The 20,987-nt window shown below is 38.9% G+C and overlaps 1 long non-coding RNA gene across 1 annotated transcript in view; it reads left to right on the forward strand.

Moving 5' to 3' along the window:
• The first annotated feature begins 10,679 nt into the window (after positions 1 to 10,679).
• Positions 10,680 to 20,987, forward strand: part of LOC138837193 (uncharacterized) — a 99,584-nt gene continuing 89,276 nt past the window's right edge. Inside the window, exons 1-2 of the long non-coding RNA XR_011375226.1 lie at positions 10,680 to 10,762; positions 15,581 to 15,747. This is a non-coding gene — a long non-coding RNA (uncharacterized lncRNA). The remainder of the gene's footprint in view (positions 10,763 to 15,580; positions 15,748 to 20,987) is intronic.

Raw genomic sequence — 20,987 nt, forward strand, 5'->3', positions numbered from 1 at the left:
CAGGAGAAGATGACTGGAATTGCGGTCAGAGAGAGAGAAGCTCTGTGAGTGGAAATATTTACTCACCACAAGTGCTGCCCTTGTGTACACATGTGGGACCTTTGGAGCCAGAGCGATCCTGCTTGTCTCATGGACTAGAAGTCTCCCTGAAGCCAGCAGTTGTTTCAAGTACTCAGAAAGTAATCTTGTGAAGTGAATCAAATATCCATTTGATGTTTTTAAGAATCAACGATATAGGGCTGGGAAGGTGGCTCAGTGGTAGAGCGCTTGCCTTGCATGCATGAGGCCCTGGGTTCGATTCCTCAGCACCACATAAACAAGAAGAAAAAAGCCGGAAGTGGCGCTGTGGCTCAAGTGGTAGAGCGCTAGCCTTGAGCTGAAGAGCTGAGGGACAGCGCCCAGGCCCAGAGCTCAGGCCCAACAACTGGACCAAAAAAAAAAAATCAACAATATATTAAATAAAGCTACAATTTACAAATTGTCCACATACACTAATAGGAATCCTTATGCATTTCTGATCACAATAAGTAATGGAGGAAAGATTTTACCTGTTATTGGATTAACAGATATCTCCCTAGAGTAGTTTTACATATCCCTGATGCCATAAGGGTATCATGGAGTAAAATATAGACATTGTGACTTGATGAGTCTTTTACAAGGTATCCTACACTTAGACTTGTTGGAGTTGGTGAATTCTTCAAAACATGCAGCCTAACTCTGCTGACCATCTACTGGATGTTTGCCAACATCCACCTGGCACTGAACTATCTGTTCAAAATATGAGTGCCAATTCTAATAATGTGAAACTCTTGACCTGCAGGAAACGCATTGGAAATAGAGCCTGAAAATGGAGTGCTCAGATCAGAGAAGCACCCTCACTGGTTATTTTCAGCACCATGTTTTATGTGCCATGAAGATGCTGGCTTAGGCTGGCCCTTTAGAGTGTGCTGCTTACAGCTGTGGAATCTTCGGAATCTTTTTTTGTGCCTCTACTTTTGAATGAAAAAATGTTCTCTTAATCCAACTTCAACTATTTGATGCATGAGAATAAGAATCAATATTTATGAAGGGGGCACCTGATTCTATCTGAAAGGAGTTTCCCTAACCTATATATAGACAGAGCAAGGATAGCTTATAGCAGATTGTGAGACTTTAATCAAACAGGATTATTTGGAAAAGAGCTCGTTGTTCTAATACATTGCATAGATATGAACCACCTACAGTGTAACAGCATTCCCCCAGGCACTGGAAAACCCAAGCTCTGCTGCTCTCCAGGGAATGGACAGTTGGTCATTAACACTAGAAATCCTAAACAGTTTCAGTAGGTATGAAGTCCTCATGGGCTCTAGACACAATGAAATTCTTCCCAACTCCAGTTTGAACTTCATACCTTAGGACCAACTCACAAAGTGAGATTTTTGTGGGGTTGTTAGGCACTTTGAGACGTTTAGAATGTTTTTGACTCTTTTTGGAGCCCACTCTTGTGGCAACACTAGCATTAGTTTAAGATCTAAAGCCAGAGCCAGCTGTAGCACCTTGTGTTGGCCCACAGGCAGAAACTGTGCAATCTATATATTGTACTAATCACCCACAGTACCTGTTTGATTGGCAAAGCTGATATTCGAATTTTTTGTATTATCTGAGACAAACCCAACATCAGTTCTGTCAGGAGAAGCTTACGAGATGAGTAAGGAGAGGCCTCATAACTTGTCTTGCTTTCTTTCTTTTTTTAAATTGTGAAAATACCATACAGAGGGGCTACAATTACATGGGCAAGGTAATGAGTATATTTCTTATCAAGCATTGTAGCCTCCTCCTTTGCTTCCCCTTTCCATCCCTTCCCATCCTCCACCTGCCCCCCCAATCCTCCCACCCGCCTACCCCCACCCATGAGATGTATAAGTCGTTATGTCTTGCTTTCTGTACCTAGTGGCACATATTAATATATATGGTGAGGCTAAGGATGGGTCAGAGTTCCCCTTACTCTTGTGTCCTCTTGTTCTGTCTAGGACAACTTGCCTTTAAAAATGTTTTTATTGATACAGGTGGACCCATTGCAACAATGAGATGTACAAGTCATTATGTCGAAAACGAACTTTACAACTTTGGTGTGGGGGTGTGGTGGAGGGGAGGATTGGGGGGGTGGAGAGAGGATGGGAAGGGATGGGAAGGGGAAACAAAGGAGTAGGCTACAATTCTTGATAAGAAATGTACTCATTATCTTGCCATGTTATTGTAACCCCTCTGTACAGTATTTTCACAATAAAAAAAGAAAAAAATGTTTTTATTGATATTATAAAGGTGATACACAGAGGGGTTACAGGTACATAAGTTTGGACAGGTTCTGAAAGATTAAACATTAAAGTAGAGAGATGGGACCTTTTTCATTCCCATTAGAGCTGAACAGTCAAGCACTGGAATAGAGCTACAGCTAGGCAACCACTCATGCTCATCTGCCAGGAGAGTTTTCCATCTTCACCACGTATTGAGTTCCTGATATTCAGTGGAGCCCAGCCCACACATAATACTATTTGCTAGTAGTAGGATATGTTTACCTACACCAGGAGATAGACAAATGCTTGAGGGGCAATGGTAGAACTTGCTTCCATGACCAAGAAGTCACAACACCTCCCTGTGTTAGGATTGAGATTAGGGACTGAAAATTTTGTTATCCCTTTCCTATTTTCATTTCCTTCTGGGATACTCTGGTGCTGGATATACTCTGTAGTTTAAATAAACTTGGGTATGGAGGCTCAGTCAGAGGTGACAAAGGAGTCTTTATTGGAGTGCTAGTTATGTGCAGATGACCAATTACAAAGACCTGCATCCACCAAATACACTGAACTCAGGAAACAGACCAAAGGAAAACAATACTAGCAAACCAATTCAGCTCCAATGGATTGCTGAGTTGGGATGACATGATGACTGGAGAAGAGCCAGGAGACATAAAACAGGACATGAACATGGAGATACGTGACATAGCATAATGGCTCCTGAGTAGGCCCATGCCTAGGTAGTCTTTTCAGGGGGCAGTATCAAGGAAACTCCTGGTCCCAGGCACTGGATGGACAGGCTTAATCGCCATTCATCCAGATACCCACCCAGAATTTTAAATTTTGCCATTACCAGTTTATTGTCTTACCAGTAAATTTTGTGCATTCTTGTGTATTTTCTTGTTCACTAATGTAGGTATCTTTTGGACTAAAAGACTTCAGTATTTTTGTAGAATAGGTATGGTGGATGTATAGTCTCTTAATTGCATCAGTCTGGAAATATGTTTGTGCATTTGTCCTTTATCTTTCTCTTGTGAAAGATATCTTTGAAAAGTACCGTTGTCATGGTAGATAGAATGCATTTTTTTCAGTTCTGTAAAGACTTCCTGCCAAACCCTGCTGGCATCTGTGTATTATATTTAGGACTCAACTGTTAGAGAAACAGAGACACACCTAAGTATTAGATCCATTTCTCTTCTAAGCTAGAGAATCTTCCATACAAAATTCACTTTTGACAGCTTGATCATACAATAGCTTGCCATATATGTGTAGATGTCATTGTCAAAAATTTGATTAACATTTTATGTTTTAGTTGGTATCATGTATTCTTATTCTTGTGTATGTAGGAATTTAAAATTCTGTCATTACTTATTAGAACAAGCATTTTAACTTGTTAGCATCCTCATCATTTCCTAAATCCACAAAACACTAATATTAACTATTATTTATACTGTTGTCAACTTTTGACAAAACTTCTTTCACATGTCTCCTCATCCTTGCTTTCAGTTTAGTACTCGACTAGATTTCCTTCAACGTAACTATTTTCTTCTATTTAGAAGACATCACTAAGTTAACAGGCATGAATTGAGAAATTTTAAATATATATATATATTATACCATATGTTGAAAAAGTTAATATTCTCATTTGAATTTCCATGTTGCTACCATTGTTTACTCCTTTGAACAATTCGTTTTTACTTCCTTATATTAATTTCCTTAAAATGTGCACACATACATATATCAAAAGTGTACACAAAGAAAGAAATGTACTTTAATCCTTTTTACTCCTGTTTTCTTTCCTATCCACAATTTTAATCTAAAAATATTGTGAATATAATAGTGATTACTCCTTTTTGTCCTACTGGCCTTGGAATTGGAATTTCAATGTAGAGTTTGCTCACAATTCATTCCTCTTCCCCCATGTTTGATGTTCCTCTGTTCAGAATGATTTCCTAGAGTTGAATGAATCCCTTTGTGCTACATGAATGAAAATACAATTCCCTCACCTGATATTTGAGCTCTTGTTCTGATTGATATTGCAGGACGTGTTGTTCACAATGTTGGGTGTGTGAGCAGAGCTTACTATGGAATCTTCTCTAAATGACACTTTGCTTCTGAAAGATGTTCTTAAATTGAAATATTTGTTAGTTAGCCTGACTTCCCATATAAACACATAACCTAAACTGGGTGACTCGAACACAAATTTTAATTTTATTTTCAATTCCCTGGCTTGAATTTGGGGCCGTGGAGTTGTACCTGAGCAGCTTTGTACTGAAAGCTAGCATTTTACCACTTGAAACAAAGCATCACTTCCGAATTTTGAGTGGTTAATTGGAGATTAATATTCCATGGAGACTTTCCTGCCAGTGCTGGATTCTAACTATGGTAGTCAGATCTCAGACTCCTGAGTAACCAGGATTACAAGTGTGAATCACTGGTGCCCAGCCAAACAAAAGTATTTTCACACACATATGGAAATTGTTACCCCAAGAAAAAGACAACTGAATACTTGGTGTCTTATGAGAGTCTATTTCATATTTAAGGGACAAGTTTGTGCTGTGGTGCATGTGAAAGTGGGCATAAAGTAAGCTGTCTCAGAGCTTAAGTAAGTTTCTGAATCTCATGCATGACAAATTCCCTTCATGTCCTTACTTATTCCTATTTACAAACATAAGTATAATATTTGTAATTTATCCTGATTGGAGATAATGTTTTAACATATTCATTGGCAGAGAAGTAAGCATTCAAACAATCAAAATCTTAAGTTTTGAAAAACTCCCTAAATTTCTATGCTCATTATGCAGCTTGATTTTCAAGAACTATAATTCGTTTTGGGATTGGCTTTTTCTGTTGAAGAAATGAAAAAAAACTATAACTTGACCTTGGGATTTGATATTTATGTGGTTCAATATGGAAGTTGGACAGCATTTAAAAATCCCTTCATTTGCCTCTTTAGGAAGTACGAGATCCTTAACCAGCCTTGTATGAGAAACTGTAAGACTATGGCAGCATTTACAAGACCACCAGGATTAAAATCTGCCCAGATTGGGACACTACTGGACCTCTACAAGATTGCATAGGTGAAAGTGGGACGAGTGAAGTAATATCTTAAAATGTCTAAATTGGTGCCGTTTCAGGTGTTAGAAAAGAATGAAAAGAGGCTGAGAAAATGCAGTCACCATGGAGACGCAGCCAGTATGGGCAGCAATTAACCCTCAAAAGCAAGGCTTAGAACAATTTACCAGATCTCAACCGTGGCTCCTTGCCCCCGGTTACCCTGAAAGCGAACCATTCAGGAGTATGCAATGCCTTGACTCAACCACTTCCATAGCCCTCATGGGCTGGACGCCGGGTTACAACCAGGTTTACAAGGGGAAGAAGCTAGCTGAACAGATGTTTCAAGGACTTATTCTTTTTTCTGCAATAGTTGGATTTATCTATGCATAAATGGCTGAACAGTTTGGATGGACAGTCTATATAGGTATGGCCGGATTTGCTATTCCATGTTTGCTGATGCTTCCTCCATACCCATCTATGCACGACATCCCCTCAAATGGTTATCTGTTCAAGAATCAAGAACAGAAGACAAGAAAATTGGGGATAGAAAAATTAAGAGGTATGTTAAAAAAATTCATTGGGTTTTTACATTTGTTTTCTCTGAGATGAGCTAAGTTGACATCATACCCAAATCATGAGCCTAAAACTCCCTATGCTCTTAAACACAGATTTCTTTATATTTTAGTTTTCTTTATATTTCTTTTTTGTTATTGTTTTGTTTTCTACCCCTAGTTAATTGAGTGTTGATTAGTTACAAAATAGTCTCCTATTGTTCACTTCTTATTTTGAAGAAGAAGCCAAAGCCAAGCCTGTCATAGTAGCACTAGCCTGGCCCTTCTCCTAGCCATCTGTGAGCATTCATGAGTGACAGTCAGGTTCAGCACATTCTTGGCTTTGCTTCTGTCTTTTTTGTACTTTTTTAATTCTAAAAATGCTGTATAGAGGGGTTACAGTTCATGAGCAAGGTAATGAGTACATTTCAGCTCCCCTATGAACCAGAAATCCCACTTTGGGGCATTTACGAAAGGATCACAAACAAGGCCATACTCAGGCTACCAGTACAACTATGATTATAACAGCATTATTTAACATAGCTAAGATATTGAACCAAACCATATGTCCTTCAATAGATGAATGGATCAAGAAAATGTGATATAGATATATATATACATATATACATATACATACATACATACTATATATACATATATAAACATACATACAATGAAGTTTTCTTTATATTCCAAAGGCAGTTAGAAATAACTCAGTTGTATTTGACTTACAAATATTTTAGACAAATATTTTAGACTTTTGGAAAACAAAAGTACATGTATGCAATGTTTCTTCCAGGTACAAATAATAATAAATGCCACATAAATGACAGCCAAAAAGGAAAAGGTATGATAGGAAAAAGGTGTATTTAGGAACATAATTTTTGTGATATCAAAGACTATGCATTCAAAGATAATAGGCTACTTATAATCTAATTGGCTTGAAAAAGGGAATGCAAAAGTTACAGTAGATTACTGGTTTATTTGGAGTTTTAAGCCCTATCAATAATTTCCTTTAAAAACTGGGAAGTTGAAAATGACTTTAGAGTGTGATAATATGTTGAACTGGGTGGTTCATACATAATAATACCAGTTACTAAGGAAAATTATCTCTAAGTACCCATCAAAACGCAGGGAGTAATTTGTAGTTTAAGTGGTAAAGTACTAGCCTTGAGGAAAAAAGCAAAAAGTGAATAAGGCTCTGAGTTTGTCAACCTGAACTAGCATGTGTGTGTGTGTGCGCGTGCACACACACACACACACACACACACACACACACATACACATACACGCACACGCATGCTCATGTGCAAGGGATGTTGAAAGACTCAGAAAGAGAAATGGAGTGTAAATCCTTTCATATGTATATTAGATCTAAAATATGACCATGAAATTTGAAAAAAGTAAAACACATGTCCATTAATTATATATGAGTTCAGACTATATAGTACAGAAAGCAGTAAAATTTTATGTTGAATTAATTTTTTTGTGAAAGTATTGTACAGAGGGGTTACAATTACATGGGCAAGATAATGAGTACATTTCTTACCAAGCATTGTAGCCTCCTTCTTTTTGTCCCCTTCCCATCCCTTCCCATCCTCCCCCGCCCCCCCAATCCTCCCAGGCGACCACCCCTCTGCACCAAAGTTTTAAAGTTCATTTTCGACATAATGACTCAATTTTATGTTCTAACCTCTCTGACATAACAGTATCATATGTGAACAGTAAAAAGATGAAGCATATCTTGTCCTTGGGTAGGTGTTAAAGGAGAAATGGAAAGAGGCAAAGTAATAGGGAGTAGATGGCTTGGAAAATACAACATAAGATTCAATGCACATATGTGAAAATGGAACTAGGAAAGAAAGGGGATGGGTGGGGTTTTTATAGACTAGAAGAGTCGATGGACACTATGACAAAGTCTAAGAGGCATTGTAAAAACCAATTGATACATTGTACAACTGTTTAAAAAAACTATCCATGAGGCCTGTAATTCTAATTACTCAGGAGGCTGTGAAATGAGGATTGTGGTTTGAAGCCAGCCATGGCAGAAAAGTTCATGAGACTCTTATCTCCAACAAACTACTCAGAGAAGGCTGGAAATAGTGCTGTGGCTCAAGTTGTACAGGGCTAACCTTCAGCACAGAGAGGTTTTGGAACAGCATTTTGATCTTGATTTGAAGTGCCAAGACAGGCACAAAAACAAAACAAATCAAAAGATAAAAAGAAACAAACCAAAAACAAAAAAGATCTTAATTTTTATATTTTTGAAAATTACAAGAAAAACCCATGTTCCACCTACTTCAAATAGTTAGATAATATACATTACATGGCTGTGCTTATGATGGATGGAAATTTTCTCATTCATGTAGCATCTAATGTTCAGTCGAGGCATGGTTTTTCATGCCTCCCAGGCTATGACTTGTGTAGGCTGAGGTTATGGGCTTGGAGCTGCAGATGCTGATACCCTTCTCAACCAGTGTTTCACCTCTTAACAGGGCAGTCATACCCAAGGGCTCCTTCAACTACAGCTTCATGACCTCTTCATGGTCCTGTGGGCCCAGTTGGGGGTGCCATCCTGGATACATGTGATTTGAAGTAAGTTCATTCTACTCATCCTCTATGCCAAAAGAGTCAAGTGTGAGAGGGTTTGCAGACATTTGAAGTAATGTACATACACGGTGCTCCAGTGGCCCCACATACCTACCCAGCATATGCCTGTGTATCCTAGGATTATTGGTCTGGAGCAGGGGATGCTTCCAACATATTCCCTAACTAGTGCTTCACCTGCTAAAGTGAATAAATGATTGAGAGCCTCTTGTTTACCTTAAGGAAATCTAAATTCCTGATCTGTGCCAGGCCACAACAGATGCCATCCCACATGCCCCCATTTCATTTTATGTTAGACATCTCCTGCCACACTGTGGGAACCAAATCACTGGTGAGCAGTTGTGCATGTATGTACACACATTCTCACTAAGGCATGTACATAGTGTCAGATTTGACTGGTTGTATACTATATATTATAGTACCAAAGTGAAAGAAGACTTGGAGATTCCTTGACTACGAGCTGTCCTGTTTTGCTATTTAGCTGTGTCCTGTATAGCCCAGGGTTGTGGGATTCGAAGTGGGCATGCATCCACCTTCCACAACCAGTGCTCCTCCTCCTACAGGGAGAGCATACCCAAAACCCTGTTCTTTCCCTCTTGGACTAACATCTTGCAGGTCCTTCTCTGAAGACCGAGGTGACAGTGCCATTCCAGATGCCCTAGTTTCTATGCAAATAGGACCACTCTCCCTTTGTGGTAACTGAATATTTGTGTGGGGTTGAGTGAGTATATCATTGTGCTTGTGTATACACCAGTTTGTGGAACACAAGGACCTGTGGCAAGATTTTCCCACTTGGGTGCTGATGCCAGCCCAAGGGAAGAAAAGCATAGAGAGTAGGTCTTTCATGTCTCCCTTGCAGAGTATGGCCTGTGCTGCTTGGGATTACCGGGCTGGAGTTTGGCATGGTGCTGCACTTTCTAACCAGGGCTTATCCTGTTACAGGGAAGCCATACAAGGCGGCCAGTTTTTCTTCACTTTGGGACCTCTGGCTTCCTGGTATGAGTCAGCCCATGTGCAGCTATATGTGCCTATGTCCTTCTCAGTAAGTGGTTCCACTCCCGGTTGGAACTGTGGGAATCCAGTTGTGATATGTGTTGTGCATGTGTGTATACACATTCACAGGAGGGCACAAATGTGGTGCCATAGTGGCCTTGTTGTGCAATATATTGGATCCAGAAGAAGGGAAGCCATAGCTTGTCCTTTTTCCTTAGCTGGCTAATTTCAGTGTAGCCTTGGGAGGCCTTCAATTCAAAGTGATTCCATTCCCTCCTCTGTCCTGTGAAAATGAAATAATGGGTCAGGGATTTTGTGCATGTGTATACACATGTTCCCATGAAAGCACTTAACCTATTTTTAAATTAGATAGGTCCTAGGTGTTTTTGGACCCAAGAGAAAAAGGATGGGGTTGGAGACTGTAAAACATCCCTTTCACAGGCCTGTGGAGCCGGGCTTATATGCCTGGGACTTGGGGTGCTGCCTACCTTCCTAAATGTGCTTACTCCTGCTAAAGAGAGGTCGTGCCTGGTAGCTTGCTCTTCACCATGTGGACTACTGTCTTGCTGGTCCCTTCTGATAGGCCTATGCGCCAGTACACACTTTCATAAGAGGGCACATACATGATGCCAGATAGGCCTGATTGTGGGCATATTGGGCCTGGTCCTGTGTCCATACCCCTGTAATTCCTTTGTAGCCTGGGGTTATTAACTTGGATCTGGGTATGTTGCTACCTCCCTAACTAGTCGTTTACCTGGTACAGTGACTTCATAGTGAGGACCTCTTCTTGTTCATGTAAAGGAACTCTTTATTCATGATTTGTCAGCCTCAGAGACAGTGCCATCTGAGATATATCCATTTTCATGTAAAGATTGCTCCTACCCTGCCATTCTATGGGAACCCATTCATGGAATGTGGACACATGATTGTGTCTATGTGGTGCCAGTTGGACTAAGGGTGGGCTCTAGCGGGCAGAAGAGATGGCACATTGGAGCTTGGAGTATGTCCACCACCCTTCCCAACTATAGCCTATATACTGGGATTATGAGCCCTGAGCAGGGGATACTGTTGCTCACCCCATCCAGTGCTTCCCCTTCCACAAACAGGTCATGCCCAGTAGCCTGTTTTTCTTAATCTTGCAAACCTCTAGCTTCATGATTTGTGTTGTCCTAGATGCAGGTACCATTTGCAGATGACCCCAATTCAAAGGAAGCTGTTCCTCTCCTGCCCTTGCCCTGTGGGAACTGAATTGCAAAACAAAAAAGAAAACATTACGAACTAGTAAGTAGTGGGGTACTTGAAGTTATTTCACAAATGAGGGTCCTTATTAAGGCTTCTTACCCCCTTTTTTCTTCCTTGAAAAATTTTCCAGTGTACTAAAAATCATCACAAATACTTATGACAGTGCATATTAATTGTGATGTACTTCATATTATGTATGAAAATTTTCTTCATGAATTTTAGTCAGTGGTGTTTGATAACTTTTACTCCTCTATATGCAGTTTGCATAATGATAAAGTTGGTATCAATATCCACATATATTCTTATATAATCCTTATCCAATCATTTGGTATTGTCCAGTATATTTTTAACTTTTCCCTAGTCTGACAAGTGTGATATCTCTTTATTGTTCCTGATAGAATATTTTTCATAAATCTTGCCACATCACATATGCCTTTTCTTGTGAATTGCATGCTCAGATATTTTATTCAATATCATGTATCCTATCTGTCATCTTCTTGATTGAAATGTTCCTTTGTTGAATACATACTATTTAAATGTCTTCAGCCTTAAGAGAGGATGTTTATATTTTTCTTGATATTACTTACTCAACCAAAGGTGTTGCTGTAATGTAAACTTATTGATATTTTCCGACCTTTGTATTCATTTCCTTGGGGAAAATCTCCATTCTTAAAATGTACTCTTATTTCATTCTTAAAGCTTTTAAGTGTTGCTTTCTACCTTTGCCTCTTTGTTTTTAGGAATTGTTTGCTACGGCTTTAAGTTAAGGTCTATTTTGTATCTTATTCCATATAAATAGATAGCTCATCCAAATAGCTATTTGTTGAATAGTCTAATGTCAAATCTCAGGATTCTACATGGGCTTGTACTCAATTCTCTACCCTGTGTAATTCTTTTTCTTCAGCTGTAATACCAGATTGTCTTGATTACTAGGCTTTAGTATAACAAATCCTCATTTTGAGTTATGGTGTGTCCCCAAAATTGTTCTTTCATATTCTTTGTGTCTTTTGATCTTTACAAATCCTTCCCCTCCTCTGTTAGCGGGGACCAAACACCGAGTCTCTTGCATTTAAGGCAAGCACTCTACCACTCAGCAACTCACCTCATAACTTTGAGGAACAACAGTCACTGGGTCCAGGTGAGGTTTGGGGAAGTTTCCCTCTATCAGTAGAAACTCTTGACTTAGGGTCCTTGGTCACAGAATAAAAATTTGCAGAGTAGTCACCATGGTAAGAAAACTTGGCAATACTTTATTGAGTTAGCAAGCAAACAAACAGATAAGCAGATAAACAGGAAGACAGAGGCACACTCAGAGTGTGAGTGCTCTTAACAGTAGGCGCAAAGAGCTCTTTGACATCAGTGGCATTTATATAATAAAAGCAAGTCCTGTCATAAAGCCATATATATAGGTGTTTATCTTTGCTCTTAATCACTCTGGGGTTATACCATCTGAGTTCTTGGTTATTTGGTGATTCAGTCTTTAGTGTATTTCTTTTTTTGGGGGGGAGGGTCCAGTCATGGGGCCTGAACTCTGGGCCTGGGCACTGTCCCTCAGCTCTTCAGCTCAAGGCTAGTGTTCTACCACTTGAGCCCCAGCGCCACTTCTGGCTTTTTTCTTTTTTCTTATGTGGTGCTGAGGAATCGAACCCAGGGCCTCATGCATGCAAGGCAAGTACTCTAACACTGAGCCACCTTCGCAGCCCCTTTAGTGAATTTCTTACAGGAAAGAATGCATATATTTTTGCCATAGAACAGATGCTCATCCTTAAGATGATGAATGCATCCTGAGTTAGAAGCAAAGAAGATAGTGCATGTATTATTCTAAATGTATTATTTCTATCAGAGTTCCTAGATGTCATTTTCCAGGTCTCATTTTTTCTAAGCTATGCAGCCTGAAACTATAAAAAGTCCTGATAAGACTTCTCATAAAATTCCATTCAATTTATAGATTGATTTGATAGAAAACAATACATTCTTTAGATATTGAGTATTCCCATGAATGATTTTTTTTTGGAGGTCCGGTCATGGGGCCTAAACTCTGGGCCTGGGCACTGTCCCTCAGCTCTTCAGCTCAAGGCTAGTGCTCTGCCACTTGAGCCACAGCGCCACTTCTGGCTTTTTTCTTTTTGCTTATGTGATGTTGGGGAATCGAACCCAGGGCCTCAAGCATGAAAGACAAGCACTCTACCACTGAGCCACCTTCTCAGCCCCCCATGCATGATTTTGACATGGCTGTATTTTGCTGTTTTTCAGTTATTTTTTAATGATTAATGTTTGTTACATAGTATTATATATCTTTTGTGTGATATGCTTCTTTGTGTGTTTTTGTTTGTGTGGTTTGGTTTGAACAACGTGGGGAATTGAACTGGTGTATGGGAGGAAAGCATTCTACCACCTAAGCCACAATATAGCCATGTTAGTAACTATTGAAGCTACTTAAAATAATCATCCATCTTATAATTTGTTATTTTTACCTTTTTTTCATCCTGGGGAACTGAGTATAGGAGTCTGGTTTTTGTGTGTGTGTGTGTGTGTGTGTGTGTGTGTGTGTGTGTGTGTGTGTGTGTGTGTGTGTGTGTGTGTGTGTGTATGCACATGCATGCATATAAGTGTATATGTGCCAATACTGGGGCTTGAATCCTCTTAACTTTTTCCAGCCAAGGTTAGCATTTACCATTTGAGCATGTATACACCTTCAGTGTGGCTTTTCTGGTTAAATCCTACTCAGGAGGATACACATGGCAGTTCAAAGCCAGCCTGGGCAGAAAAGTCCAGTAGTCCTAAGAACTACTTTGAAAAACTACTATGAAAAACCTGGAAGTGGTACTATAGCTCAAAAATAGTGCTCAAGCTTTGAATTGAAGCCTTCAATCCTTAGGGCCAGCACATACAAAAATTAATGAACTTTGAATTGTATAACCATGATGTATTTACACGATGATCTACAGATCTCAGCCTCTCAAGTAGGTAGCATTGTAGGTGTGATCCTGTAGTAATAATAAGTCATTTATTATTGTTACTAATGGATATATTTTAAAGACATAAGTGTATGCTAGTGGCTCAAGTCTATAATCCTAGCCAGTCAAGAGGCTGAAGTTTAAGAATCTCTGTTCAAAGCTGACCCAAGGGAGAAAAATCTATGTGTCTTATCTCCAATTAACAACCAAAAAGTTGGAAACACAGCTGTAGCTTTAGTGGCATAGTAGTAACCTTAAGCAAAAATGCTTAGGGACAGTGCCCAGACCCAGAGTTCAAGTCCCAGAATCAGCCCCCAAAATTAAAATAAATAGAATACAGAATAACTCCAGGTATGGCTAGTGATAGTATGCATAGTTTGCATGAAATTCTGAATTTGATTGCCACCAGCAAGAAAAATACACAAACCAAGAAAAAATGTTTCCAAAGTCAGAGGGAATTTTTTACTGATCCTTACTAACAGACAATTTTTTTCTTACACAATTTCATTTAGAAAGTTAGCCCAAGGCAGGTGCTAGTGGCTTGGCTCATGCCTGTAATACTAACTACTCAGGAACTTGAGAATTGAGGATAGTGGTTCTTGAGACTCTTCAATAAGCTACTCAAAAATAAGTGGAAGTGGCCTTATGGCTCAAGTGATAGAGAGCTAGCCTTGAGCTCAAAGAAGCACAGGTACAGGGGCCAGGCCCAAAGTTCAAGCTTCATGGACAACAAAAATAAAAATAAAAAGCCAAACAATAACTCCAGTAGAAGAGAAATGATTATGCAATGGCTACTTTAGCAAGAATGCATTTCTCAGTTTAAAATGAGGTTTCACTTTGTATAACCTTATAAATATAAGATAATTAAATTTCAAGTAATTATTTAACTTCACTATCCACTAAGCAGCAACAAAAATGATCCTTATCAGAAAAAACAATGTTGGAGGAATATCAGTACCAAATTTCAAACTCTACTACAAAGCCATAGTAATCAAAACAGGTGGTTACTGGCGCAAAAACAGACCTCAGGACCAATGGAATAGAATTGAAAACCCAGAAATGAACCCATCTAATCTTCGATAAGGGAACTCAAAAATAGAATTGAAGAAAGACAACCTCTTCAGTAAATAGTGCTGGCAAAGCTGGTTAACTACTTGTGGAAAACTAAAGCTAAATCCTTATATATCACCCAGCACCAGAATCAACTCCAAATGGACCAAAGACCTCAGAGTCAAAGCAGACACCCTGAAAACATTACAGGACAGAATAGGAGAAACCCTGGGTTTCCTTAGTGTATGCCAAAATTTTCTTAATAGATATCCAGAAACACAATAAATCAAAGAAAGTTTGTTCAAATATGCTTTCATGAAATTGCAGAGTTTCTCCATGGCAAAGGACATAGCTAGCAAAATCAATAGAAAGCCCAGGGATTGGGAGAAGATCTTCACTAGCCATACAATGGACAAGGGTCTCATATCTAAAATAATAGTTTCATTTCATTTAAGTGTTTTTTTTTCTCAGTGGTGGGGCTTGAACTCAGAGCCTGGCCACTGGCCCTGGCCCTTTGTGTTCTCGAGGCTGGTGCTTTACCTCTTCAACCACAGCACCACTTCTAAGGAAGAAATGCTTCTGGGGGCTGGGCACTATAGTCTCACCTCTCTAATCCTACTCAGAAGGCTGCTATCTGAAGACTGAATTTGAAAGCACACAATTATCTCCATTTAGCCATCAAAACTGTGGTAATATAGCCTTAGCTCAAGGGATTGAACACCAATCTTGACAGAAAAAAACTAGAGGATAGTACCCAGGCCCTGAGTTCAAGTTCTCATACAAGCACAAAAAAAAAAGAAAACAGCGAGGTCGAGTAATAATGGAGCTTCCTGTTTTCATACCTTTCCAGGACTGCATGGAGGAAATAATCCTGTTATGTGAAAAGAAGTCCCCATTGAAGCAAATGAGTGAATAGTGGAAAATCTTCAGCAGCAACACAAAAGCTTTCAAGGTGGATGACAGGCATAGCAAAGTTAATGAGTGTTAGTAACATGTCTTTGATGTCCTTGTATTAAGGTAAGAAATGACTTGAAATTGCTTCCTACTTCTAAGCTTACTTCACTGAGCGAGGAACCTAAGCATGCCTTTCTTCTACAGTAATCTGGAATCTTTATAAACTTGCAGATTAAAGTTTGATGCTTAAAAAGATACTTATAATTTGTGCATTAAAAGAGATTGATTATTAGTAAAAAGTTATTATGCATTAGGTTAGTATTGTTTTTTTAGTACTTGGGATTAAAAGCAGAGCCTCTGTTAGAGAAGTTCTGCACCTGTTTCTTTGAGACTGAATCTTCCTGTGTGTGTTACCCAGGATGTCCTTCAACTCCTGGGCTTGAATGATCCTCCCACCAAAAGTGACCAGCCATTGGTAGGATGAGGTATATGATCAGCTATTGCAGGGGACTGAGCTAAGGTTCAATGCTAATACTTGGTGTAGGTCTCAGGAGCGTGAGTAAACCAGATGTTCCATTTTGGAAATAGCGTTCCTGAATTTGAATTCCAATCCCAATAATCTAGACTATTGTCCTAAAGAAGGAGGTGTTAACATTGACTTAGATGGCCTGTAAGGAGAGTATCTTTCATGAAGCTGGAAGTGAGCCTAACAGTGGTCTGCTAAACAGAAATTCTGGACTAAGGAAAATGAGGCTAAGGATGGGAGGAATTTGCCACATTATGTTAACTCTCAACAAGAGAATGGATAAGGGATATCATTCCTTTTCCCTGCAAAGTCTTGAAGGTGATTTGGCCTTCAAGATGGGCTATTTTTAAGCCCATGGATTGGGAGAAGATAAACTAGCCATACAACGGACAAGGGTCTCATATCTAAAATATACTTGGAACTCAAAAAATTAAATCCCCCAACAACAAATCATCAAAGAAACAACTGCACAAGAAATAAGTGGGCTAAAGACTTAAAGAGAAACTTCTCTGAAGAGGAAAGAAGGATGGCCAATAGACACATGAAGAAATGCTCAACATTCCTCTCCATAAAAGAAATGCAAATCAAAGCAACACTTAGATACCACCTCACTCCAGTTAGAATGGCTAAAATCACGAACTCTAATAACAACAGATGCTGGAGGGGATGTGGACAGAAGGGAATCTTACTGCATTGTTGGTGGGAATGTAAACTTGTTCAACCACTTTGGCAAGTAGTATGGAGGTTCCTCAAAAGACTCCACATAGAGCTCCCCTATGACCCAGCAATCCCACTTTTGGGCATTTACCCAAATGTATACAAACAAGACCACACTAAAGTTACCAGCATGACTATGTTTATTGCAATATTATTTACTATAGCTAAGATATGGAACCAAGCCCGATGCCCCTCAGTAGATGAATGGATCAAGAAAATGTGGTATATATATATACACACACACACACACACACACACACAATGGAATTCTATGCCTCCATCAGAAAGAATGGCATTGCCCCCATTTGTTAGGAAATGGAAAGGCTTGGAAAAAATTATATTAAGTGAAGTAATCCAGGCCCAGAGAAACATAGGTCCCATGGCTTCCCTTATTTGCAATATCTAGTATATGTCTGAGTTAAGCAGTAAACGTCAGATAAGGTGATGTTAGGGAAATGAAACCTAAAATATATATTCAAATGTTTTTTTTTTCTTTCATGCGATTGTTTCTAACATTTATAAGATTATTTCTTTGTTGCTATGTATGTCCCTTCCCCAAAGTATAACCCCTGCTTTCACTGTATTTGATGTCAGTATAATTTGTGGAGGGGAAGGGGAAAAACAAATCGTTTAAATAGGGATACAGGTGGACCCATTGCAACAATGAGATGTACAAGTGTTTTGTCGAAAACGAACTTTACAACTTTGTTGGGGGGGCAGGGGGATTTGGTGGAGGGGGCGGGGAAGATGAGAAGGAATGGGAAGGTTAAACAGAGGAGGAGGTTACAATGCTTGATAAGAAATGTACTTATTATCTTGTCCATGTAATTGTAACCCCTCTGTACAGTATTTTCACAATAAAAAAAAACTAATTAAAAAATGGGCTATTTTGACACAAGCGATAGAATGGATTATATGAATTCTCTGGTCTTTCTAACCAGGATACAGGGGGACTCAAAAGGTAGAGAGCAAACTGCAAAAAACCATGTCTCTGCTAGCAGGCTTCCAAATTCACTGTATCCTTAAAATTTGAAACAAATTAGTTAGAACAGAAATCTTTTTTTTACATGTCTCCAATCTAAATGTTTCTTCCTTGGGTTTAGAACACTTCATAAACAAGCAAGAGCTAAGATAACACTGTATGACTCTCTCTTCCCCCAGAATTGCAGTTCTGCAGTGCTAGAACAAAGACTGTGTGTGAGGAAGGGACTGGACATATGTGTTTCTTGGATGAGAAAACTAGAGCTGATAAATTGCAGAGAACAGAGCAGATGTCATTCCTTTTCTTCCTTTCCTTGGGTAAGACTGATTCAACCATGATGCAAGATGCTGAACCAATGAATGAAGAGGGCATGCTGTGCAGCAGGAGGGGTTGCCCATGCCCAGGTGCAGCTGGGAACTTGGAGCTATTGATTCAACCTAAGGAATGTTTTTTTTTCATAAATATTAAGTCCCATTTCAGACTTCAGCACTGTCTGTGGCTGCTGTTCTGGTCTGTTTGTGTCTTGCTCTTTGGCTTTTTCCTTTGGTTACAATAGAAACTGCAGATGAAATGGAGAGTGTTGAGTGTGAGCTCAGCCATTGGGGATTAGTGATGGACTTTCCAGGCGTGGGCATGCCTGTGGGATTGGAGTCTGCCTTTGATAAGCAGGGCACAGAGCGGGTTGTGCTGAGTAGAAAATGGAAAAGTCCTCTGATGAGAAAAATGCTCCAGAGAGACAATTAGCTCTAAAATGTATTGTTAACCTTCATGTCCCCAAAAAATGCTGGGGGATATTGGAGTAAATGGTTATTTTACTATAGAGATGGTGAACCTTCTGAAAAGATAAAATGGTTTAGGTCTGGGTGTAATGTTTTAAGCAATTGACAGCTACTCACAAGTTTGACTATTGATTTATTTCCATACTGATTGTTACTTTTGAGTATCTCTATTTTCCTTAGTAATTTTTTTTTCATATTGCCCACATTGGAATAGGTATTTTTTTAACTTGTACTATTATTTCTTTGATTTCATGGTACATTATACATAAGGAAAACAGGGCAGAGGTAAATTAATTTCTTAGGCATGACTATGAATTAATTTCAATAATATGCATTGAGTATTTAAATTCTTCAACATACAATGTATGATCTAGGCTCAGTAGTTTATTCTAGAGGGAGTTTACCTTCATGAGCTAAGACAAAAGACAACTTTATGTTTTGCATCTCTATGCATAATTCCTGTAAAAAGAACTGTCTTTGAAGACTGGAAGGGTATGATTCTTATTTTGATTGGTTTCATAGAAAAATATCTCTACAGGTTGAGAGCCTTCACTTTACATCTAGAAGTTTTCTTGTTCTGTTTATTAGAACTGGAATTCAGCTTCAGGAAACCTTACTTCTTTTATGGGGAGGCAGTCAGTGTTATTTGTTATGATAATTTGTGTGTATTTGTATTTATATATGTGTTTAAATGCATGTACATACATATATATGCATATATGCATAAGTACATACATATGTATGTGTATGTATATATTAAAAATTTAGCTCAGAGTCCCTGGGTAAAGCCCTGGGAAGGGCAGAGAATGGAGCCACATAAAGAAACTACTTAGGTGTTGATGTGATGCAGTTTATGCCAACAGGCTGGTTTCTGAATCATTTTTCTTGTTTCTTTCTGGTAATTCAGGATGTACATGTTTCTAAGAGCAATATTAACAAGGCCTGTCTAGCATGGAGTTTGGTGAACTTGGCCATTGGGCACATACTTTCTGACCTGGGAAAGGTGACATTTGGGTTAGTTTCTACAGAGTATAGAATAATACAATTGGCATAATTTTGAAAGTTCTTTGGGGAGTTGTAATTGAGAGCTACATTTTGATTGACATTCATCTGGGACTGATATTCATCAGCCTCCAGATAGAACTTGGGACATAAAACAGATTAAGTCCTGACTGGATGAAACTCTGTAATCTCCAGGTGATTGTTCTCTTTTCCTCTGCCTTCCCTTTTAACATCTGAAGGGATCTTCAGTACTGTATATGGAGATGAGGTTAAAAAGGAGCATGGCTGCAAAAGTTCTCCCATGTGTTCTGTTCTTCACTTCTTATCTTTTAATATAACATAATAATCCCTTCTATGGAAAGAGAATCTAGCAGTCTTGAGTGCCCATCACTTACTCATCCAATGGGTACTTAGGAAGTACCTCCTGTGTTGTATTCTGATGTCTGCTTTTTAAGGGTATAGCTTTAAGAAATACGACATATCCTGACTTACCTTTGAATACTCAGACTGTACACCACCTGAAATAGAGAAACGTTTTTAATCTCTTCTTCAGTAGTACCCATTTCTTAGTACTGTGGACAAGGATTAAGGAATTTGGTAGCATGGAAAGCACAATAGGCACATGTCGTCTGCAGTTAGATGTTTGCTTATTTCTATTTAAGTAATGTTAAGAATTATATGACATATAGAATGTGGAAAAATTTAAAGAATGGTTTAATAATAGAAAATTTAAAACAGATTGACTGTCCTTCCTACAAAATACTTGAGAAAGGAGATATTTTGAATTTCAGATATTGGAACATTTGCATATATGTGATAAGGTAACTTCGTGCTGGGATTAATTCTAAACATAAAATGCATTCATTACTTATATACCTAGACTGAAGATAACTTTATATACTTTTAGTGTGCCTTGATGTTTTTTGTTTTCATTTCCTTTTGTGTTGTACCTGAGGCTTGATCTAAGGAACTGAGCACTTACCTTGAGCTTTTTGCTCAAGGCTAGTGCTCTACTACTTGAGACACAGCTCCATGTCTACATTTTTGTGGTTAATTGGGGATCAGAATCTCAGAGACTTTTCTACCTACACTGGCTCTGAACTGTAGACATCCTTATATCTCAGCTAGCATTACAGGCATGAGCCCATAGCAGCGTGCTCCTATTTTGATGGCCACAGTCACAGGAAGCCCAATGTGGAATCTTCTCACTTGAGACAGCATCACAACACAAGATCCTCAGATTAGAGATGCTCAGCCTACATCTTACTTCTTAACCCCATTGGTTTGTCTGTAGCATTCCATTTTGAATACCACAGTTCTGAAGAAGTCCATAAAAGCATTACTCCTCCTTCTCAGG

This window comes from Dipodomys merriami, unplaced genomic scaffold (genome assembly GCF_024711535.1).
Source record: "Dipodomys merriami isolate MVZ:Mamm:240054 unplaced genomic scaffold, mDipMer1.0.p SCAF_266, whole genome shotgun sequence".
Classification (NCBI taxonomy): domain Eukaryota; kingdom Metazoa; phylum Chordata; class Mammalia; order Rodentia; family Heteromyidae; genus Dipodomys; species Dipodomys merriami.